General features: G+C 39.0%; 1 protein-coding gene across 2 annotated transcripts in view; it reads left to right on the top strand.

Annotated features, from left to right (window-relative positions):
* Positions 1-7,576, top strand: part of LOC114655771 (E3 ubiquitin-protein ligase RNF43) — a 477,555-nt gene that overhangs the window by 263,680 nt on the left and 206,299 nt on the right. The window lies entirely within an intron of this gene.

Raw genomic sequence — 7,576 nt, 5'->3', positions numbered from 1 at the left:
AGAGACATATACACACACAGAGGCAGCTCGAGAGAGAGAGAGACACACACACACAGGCAGTGCGAGAGAGAGAGACACACACACACACAGGCAGTGCGAGAGAGAGAGACACACACACACAGGCAGTGCGAGAGAAAGAGACACACACACACAGGCAGCGCGAGAGAGAGAGACACACACACACACAGGCAGCGCTAGAGAGAGAGCAAGACGCATAAGGTAGAGAAGGCAGTTAAAGAATGCACTGGGCTTGTTTTTGTTGTCACTTCTGTTTACAGCGATCTGTTCGTAGCGTGCATTGTTGCAATGTTACTTTTTTTGGTGGTTTAGTAAATTACGGATTTTTTCAAATGTTCATTTTTTTCCCTGTGCTTAAAACTCATTAAAAAAAAGTGTTTTTAGCCAGCGGTTGGTAGCGCTATAGCACAAACTATTGCAGTGTTAGTTTTCTCTGTTGTTCAAGGTTTTCTCAGTGTTATTCAATGTTTTTACATTTAGTTTACTATTACGGTGTGCATTCTATGGTTTAATTAACTATATTTGTGCTTAAAAACTTAAAAAAATATATATTTACATACAGTTCGTATGGTTTGGAACGGATTAATTATATTTACATACAATCCTATGGGGGAAATTACTTCGGTTCACGACCAAATCGGGTTACGACCAGAACGAATTATGGTCGTGAACCGAGGTTCCACTGTAATATATATATCTATACTAATAAAAGGCAAAGCCCTCACTGACTGATTGACTCACTGACTGACTCACTCACTCATCACTAATTGTCCAACTTCCCGTGTAGGTAGAAGGCTGAAATTTGGCAGGCTTATTCCTTACAGCTTACTAACAAAAGTTAGGCAGGTTTCATTTCGAAATTCTATGCGTAATGGTCATAACTGGAACCTGTTTTTTGTCCATATACTCTAATGGAGGAGGCGGAGTCACGTATCGCGTCATCATGTATTACGCCTCCTATGTAATCACGTGAAGTGAAAACAAGGAAGAGATTTACAGCATGAGTCAAACGCGGGAACGAAGGTAAATGACGTTAATTGTTGAGTGTCTTTTAATACTGTGTAATTTTTGAGTGTCTTTTAATACTGTGTAAGCATACATATTAACAGATGTGCAATTAAACGTGTGCATTTATGGGGTGATTTCTCAGGCTTAAAGCTCGAAGTGATCACTCGAGTGAAGGCAGCTTCACAAAAAAAACAGATCCTTAACAAACTGTTATTGGTATATTTTACCTCAATTTAAAAAGGTTTTCTTTTCTTCTTAATAAAAATTTAAAAGCAGTACTTCGCCGGTGCCAAGCGCGGGGATTTGAGCGACTGACGCATACAGACATATTCATGAGTGCAGGTACTATGGAAACAGAGCACCGTGTAAACCTAAAGTTTAAATTAAGTTCATAGACCTACAAAAGGTTGCCATTGATTTGAGGCAAGATTGCTTTTCTCCTGTACAACTATACGTTGCATTCTTAACAGTAAGCTTGCAAGGCTTGGTCATATTCCAACCGGAGTGCTGAACTGACAATAGATAGATAGAGATATATATATAGATAGATAGATAGATAGACAGATATATATATATAGATAGATATAGATAGATATATAGATATATATATATATATATATATATAGATAGATAGATAGATAGATATATGTGTATGTATGTAGATACGTATATGTCTATATATGTGTCTGTATGTGTGTATGTATGTATGTATGTATGTGTGTATATGTATGTGTATATATACAGTATGTTGATATATGTATATATATGTGGATGTGTATATGTATATATATATATATGTAGATATGTGTATATGTAGATATGTAGATATAAGTATATATGTTTATGTATATATATGTTTACATAACCTCTTTAACACACTACTTCTCAGCTGCGAAGCGCGGGTATTTTGCTAGTATATATATAAAAATCAATATGCATCAGAAAAGTAAAGACAAAAAAGAGAGAAAGACAACAGCGCATAGAGAACACGGGTGTTTTTTTTTCCTATTTGTGATCATCTGATGAGCAGTGTGTCAAAAAATATACAGAAACTAATGCTGTGTTTGTTACTTATAGTAGTGTAGAAATAAACTTAAGAGACAGCCCATTACAATTATCAAATGCATCTTACAAATGGTTGCGCAGCACAGTAAAAGAGTCAAAAACTAATTACCTTCTACAATAATTCACTAACATTAAGTTCAACAATACTAGTGATTGAATGCTCTGCTCTGCAAATATACATTTTGGTAAAGTAACCATGTGTTCAGTGCAAAAGAAATAAAAAGCATATGTACTGTGTTTATTATTTCTTTGTGTATTGAACAGTGTAAGATTGTTAAAAAAGAAGTTCTGAAGAAGGAAAATTTATATTTATAATTACACCTTAAGAATTAGGAATGACTAATTAGTACATTGTAAAATAGGCTGTAAAATACTGTATATTCAGTTAAATGTACAGTATATGTAAACAGTAAAAGCTGTAATACAGTTAATGGTTAAAAACTATTTAAAACAAATAAATGCATGTATATTTATATTTATGCAGTGTTTCAGCTACCAATAACAATTAATTGTTTGATGTAATCCCACCTCTACGTTGAATGCATCAGTCACTCCTGCCACAGAACTCACCATTGTCACACTTCCCTTGTACATATCCTGTACAACTTCTTATGTACTTCTCTGCCACTTCCAACTTCCTCATCCAATACAACAGCTCCTCTCGAGGCACCCTGTTACATGCTTTCTCCATGTCCACAAAGACGCAATGTAACTCCTTCTGGCCTTCTCTATACTTCTCCATCAATATCCTCAGAGCAAACATTGCATCTGTGGTGTTCTTTCTTGGCATGAAACCATACTGCTGCTAACTAATCATCGCCTCCCTTCTTAACATAGCTTCCACTACTCTTTCCCATAACTTCATGCTGTGGCTTATCAGTTTTATCCCCCTGTAGTTACTGCAGTTCTGCACATCACCCTTATTCTTAAATATCAGCACCAGTACATTTCTTCTCCACTCCTCAGGCATCCTCTCACCTTCCAAGATTCCATTAAATAATCTGGTTTAAAAACTCCACTGCCATCTCTCCTAAACACTTCCATAGGTATGTCATCTGGACCAGTGGCCTTTCCATTTTTCATCCTCTTCATAGTTGTCCTTACTTCCTTCTTGCTAATCCGTTGCACTTCCTGATTCACCATCTCCACATCATCCAACCTTCTCTCTCTCTTGTTCTCTTCATTCATCAGCCTCTCAAAGTACTCCTTCCATCTGCTCAACACACTCTCCTCACTTGTGAGTATGTTTCCATCTTTATCCTTTATCACCCTAACCTGCTTCACATCTTTCCCAGCTTGGTCCCTCTGTCTAGCTAATCGGTACAGGTCCTTTTCTTCCTCCTTAGTGTCCAACCTCTCATACAACTCGTCATATGCCTTTTCTTTAGCCTTCACCACCTCTCTCTTCACCTTGCGCCTTATCTCCTTGTACTCTTGTCTACTTTCTGCATCTCTCTGACTATCCCACATCTTCGCCATCCTCTTCCTCTCTATTCTCTCCTGTATTTCCCCATTCCACCACCAGGTTTCCTTTTCCTTCTTCTTCTGGCCAGATGTCACGCCAAACACCCTTCTTGCTGTCACTTACTACATCTGCTGTAGTTGCCCAACTGTCTGTTAACTGTTCACTGCCACCCGGTACCTGTCTCACCTTCACCCTAAACTCAACCTTGCGCCATCCTTTTTCAACTTCCACCATTTGATCCTTGGCTCTGTCCTCACTGTCTTCCTCTTCTTGATCTCCAACGTCATCCTACAGACCACCATCCTATACTGCTTAACTACACTTTCCCCAGTCACCACTTTGCAGTCTTTAATCTCCTTCAGATTGACTCTTCTGCATAGGATGTAATCTACCTGTGTGCTTCTTCCTCCACTCTTGTACGTCACCTTATGTTCCTCCCTCTTCTTAAAAGGCATATTCACCACAGCCATGTCCATCCTTTTGGCAAAATCCACTATCATCTGACCTTCTTTATTCCTTTAACTTGACACCATACCTACCCATCACCTCCTTGTCTCCTCTGTTCCCTTCACCAACATGTCCATTGAAATCTGCTCCAATCACCACTTTCTGTCCTTTGGGTACACTGTTCATCACTTCATCCAAACTCAACTCACTCCAAAAATCTTCTTTCTCATCCATTGCAGACTGAATTTGATGGGCATATGCATTAACAACATTCATCATCACACCTCCAATTTCCAGCTTCATAATCATTACTATGTCTGACACTCTTTTCACCTCCAAAACACTCTTGACATACTGTTCCTTCAGTATAACCCCTACCTCATTTCTCCCCCCATACACACCATGAAAGAATAGTTTAAGTTCAAAGTTTATTGTCATGTGCACAGTAAGGAAACACTTTTCCCTGTACAATGAAATTCTTTTTTTGCTTTCCACACCAAATGACAAAACAAACGTATAAAGATAAACATAAATAATAAGTAGCAGATAGATAATAAGTAACAGAATAGCCACGTCGGATCCACTTGGCCTTACTTCTCTTCCATTTAGTCTCTTGCACGTACAGTATTACCAGTCATACTGCCAACATTCAATGTTCCTACCCTCAGTTCCACTCTTTACCTTCCTCCTCTCCTCCTGCTTTCAGACACGTCTCCCCCCTCTTCTTCTTCGGCCAACAGTAACCCAATTTCCGCTAGCACCCTGTTGGCTAACAGTACTGTTGGCGGTCGTTGTTAACCCAGGGCTTGACCAATCCAGTATGGAAATTTGTATTGTTGTCCGCATATTGATTTGGCAAAATTTTACACCTGATGCCCTTCCTGATGTAACCCTCCCACTTTATCCAGGCTTGGGACCAGCACGAAGAAATATACTGGTTTGTGCATCCCCTGTGCCTTGGTTGAAAACTGTAAAAACTAAGTTAAAAAAAGAAAAAGAAAAGAAAAACTATAAAAACTAAGTAAAAAAAAATTCTGATTTAACATACATAAGTGCTTGGTACATTCTAATAAAAAACTGCAGACATGGTTTAATTATTTCTATATTGACCACTATCATTGAGTGTAACATTTTTAAAACTTCAGATTGCTTATATTAATTTTTAATTTTTGCTCAAATTAACTGAATTTACAGGACTTTAACTACAGGAGCAATTAACATTGCAAGCATCCTTTCTTGTACCTTCTTCCTGTATTGTACCAGTAATTGATAACTTTAATTCAGCTGTTTCAATCAGTTTATATAACCTGAGAACAGAAAACAAGTACAACCCCTTAAGACCAGAAGCTGTTTTAACTAGTTTAAAGCTTGGGAAAGCAGTACATACATGCATAAAAAGATCAAAGGCTTTGAGCAGAGTCATTCATCATAAGGGCAACCCAGTCAATCAAATGTGTGAAATGTCACATGTCCTGAAACTTAACATGAAATTTTAGTATAAATCTGGCTGGTCCGAGGGGCAAGGGGAGGTAACAAAAGCAGAGAATTATAAGAAATGACGTCTGAGAGACACAAGACCATCTGATCTGAACTTCAGATAACGTAACCTATGCATATTTCTAATTTTTCAGTAAGCTTTTCTAACTCTATATACATCCAAACTTTGCTATCTATTTTCTATTATATCTTCTTCTATTTGGTATCCTCCTTAAGAAAATGATAAGTGCCTGTGTGTCTGTCCAGTTATTTTGTCTATGTCATTCCAATAGATGGCACATCACAAACATTAACACTGATTTTACAAATAATATACCAAATGTCATATAACAAGAGCCATAGTGCACTTCAAATGTTAATGCCGAGGTCTGCATTGATTACTTAGATTTCAACCCATACTGGACAGCTATCACAGCTAGTTTCTTAAATAAATGCCACATTTCTTTTGCAGTTCTATACTTTGTCTTTATATCTTCAGTGACTGAAGTAAATATTAGGGCACCTAGTGTGGTGCAATTACTGCTTTTTTGCCTACAGGGCTATCAAGGCTGAGAGGTCACGCCTCAATATGAAGAACAACTGCGATAGAAATAAAACATTGTTTAGTTGGTAAGTGGCTTATAACCAAAAATGTATTGAGGCTTTGTGCATCACAAGGACAACTGTAAGCTTGTTAGTGCTGGTAATAGTGAGTCTGCGAGTGTAGAGTATTAAGAGTGGCAGGGATTTGGCATACTCATATATGTACTTACATAAAGGGGATCCTTTTTGGAATATTGTGGGGTGACTGGTAAAATGTGCCATCACTTGAGTCATTGTCTGGCTAAGATCTCTATATGTGATGATCGATGGTTATGTTAATCTCAGGATGTATAAGTAGACCAGCCTAGTAAATGGACTTTGTAAGTCTCACAGATTCCTCAATAATACACCCCCAAAGCATAAAAACTGAGAAATAAGAGCTTGCTTCATTTGGCTAGGAGCCTAATTAAAAAACAATCTGTTTAGAACAAAATCCTGCAGCCAGAGGGGGTCCCTGGAGCAGGGTCTGAGAACCACTGGACTAGAGTAATATGAATCTGGCATTACATTTGAAATCTAAAGTTTCGTAGGTTACAGCGTCCTTTTTTTTTGAGCCTTTTAAAATCAGTTTTATTTTTTCAGTAAAATAATAGGGCTGTAGTAAATTCTACACATAGAGCATACACATACCTCGGCAGTGACATTCATGTCTCTGGTGACTCTTCCTATGAAGTCAGTAGAAGGATTGGGAGAGCATGGGGGGTTATGAGGTCACTGGAAAGGGGTGTGTGGCAATCCCGATACTTATGCAAAAGGACAAAGTTCCAAGTCTTTAGAGTCCTGGTGCTTCCTGTCTTGCTATATTGTTGTGAGTCATTGACAGTATCCAGTGACCTCAGACAAAAACTGGACTCCTTTGGTACTGTGTCTCTTCAGAGAATCCTTGGGTATTGCTTGTTCAACATTGTGTTGAGTGAGCTGTTCCTCATGGAGTCATGAATGAGGCACATTACTTGCATTGTGAGGCAACGACAGTTCCGACATTACAGCCGTGTGGCATGATTACCCGAGTCTGATCCGGCTCACAGAATCCTCATTGTTGAGGACCCAAGTGGCTGGACCAGGCCAAAGGGACACCCACGTAACACCTGACTGTGGCAGATAGAGGGTAATTTCCGGAGGGTGGACTGGACCGCGTGTCTGCCTGGTGGGTTGCCAACCAGGATCCTGAGCTGTTTTGTCATGTGGTGGGTGCGGCAATGTGCTGTACCAGTGCGTGCTCCCCATCCTGACCTGATAGAGCCCCATGACCTCTAACTCCACCACTGATTTTGACCCGCATTGGGCATATATAGTATTATAGCTGACGCCCGCCGTAGCATACGGCGGTGTAAGAATAAGAACGGAAAACGGTGAGAAAGGAATTCAGAAATCAAGAAGAAATAAACACTTCTTGAAAGATGCAGTGTGCATGTAGAATTTCCGGCCAAGCAGGATTAAACGTGAAAGTGATAAATAAATCAGGCTTTCCGAATTTACGTACTATGGCCATGG

The sequence above is a fragment of the Erpetoichthys calabaricus genome, chromosome 8 (assembly GCF_900747795.2).
Source record: "Erpetoichthys calabaricus chromosome 8, fErpCal1.3, whole genome shotgun sequence".
Taxonomy (NCBI): domain Eukaryota; kingdom Metazoa; phylum Chordata; class Cladistia; order Polypteriformes; family Polypteridae; genus Erpetoichthys; species Erpetoichthys calabaricus.
This window is presented reverse-complemented; position numbering and strand designations above follow the sequence as displayed.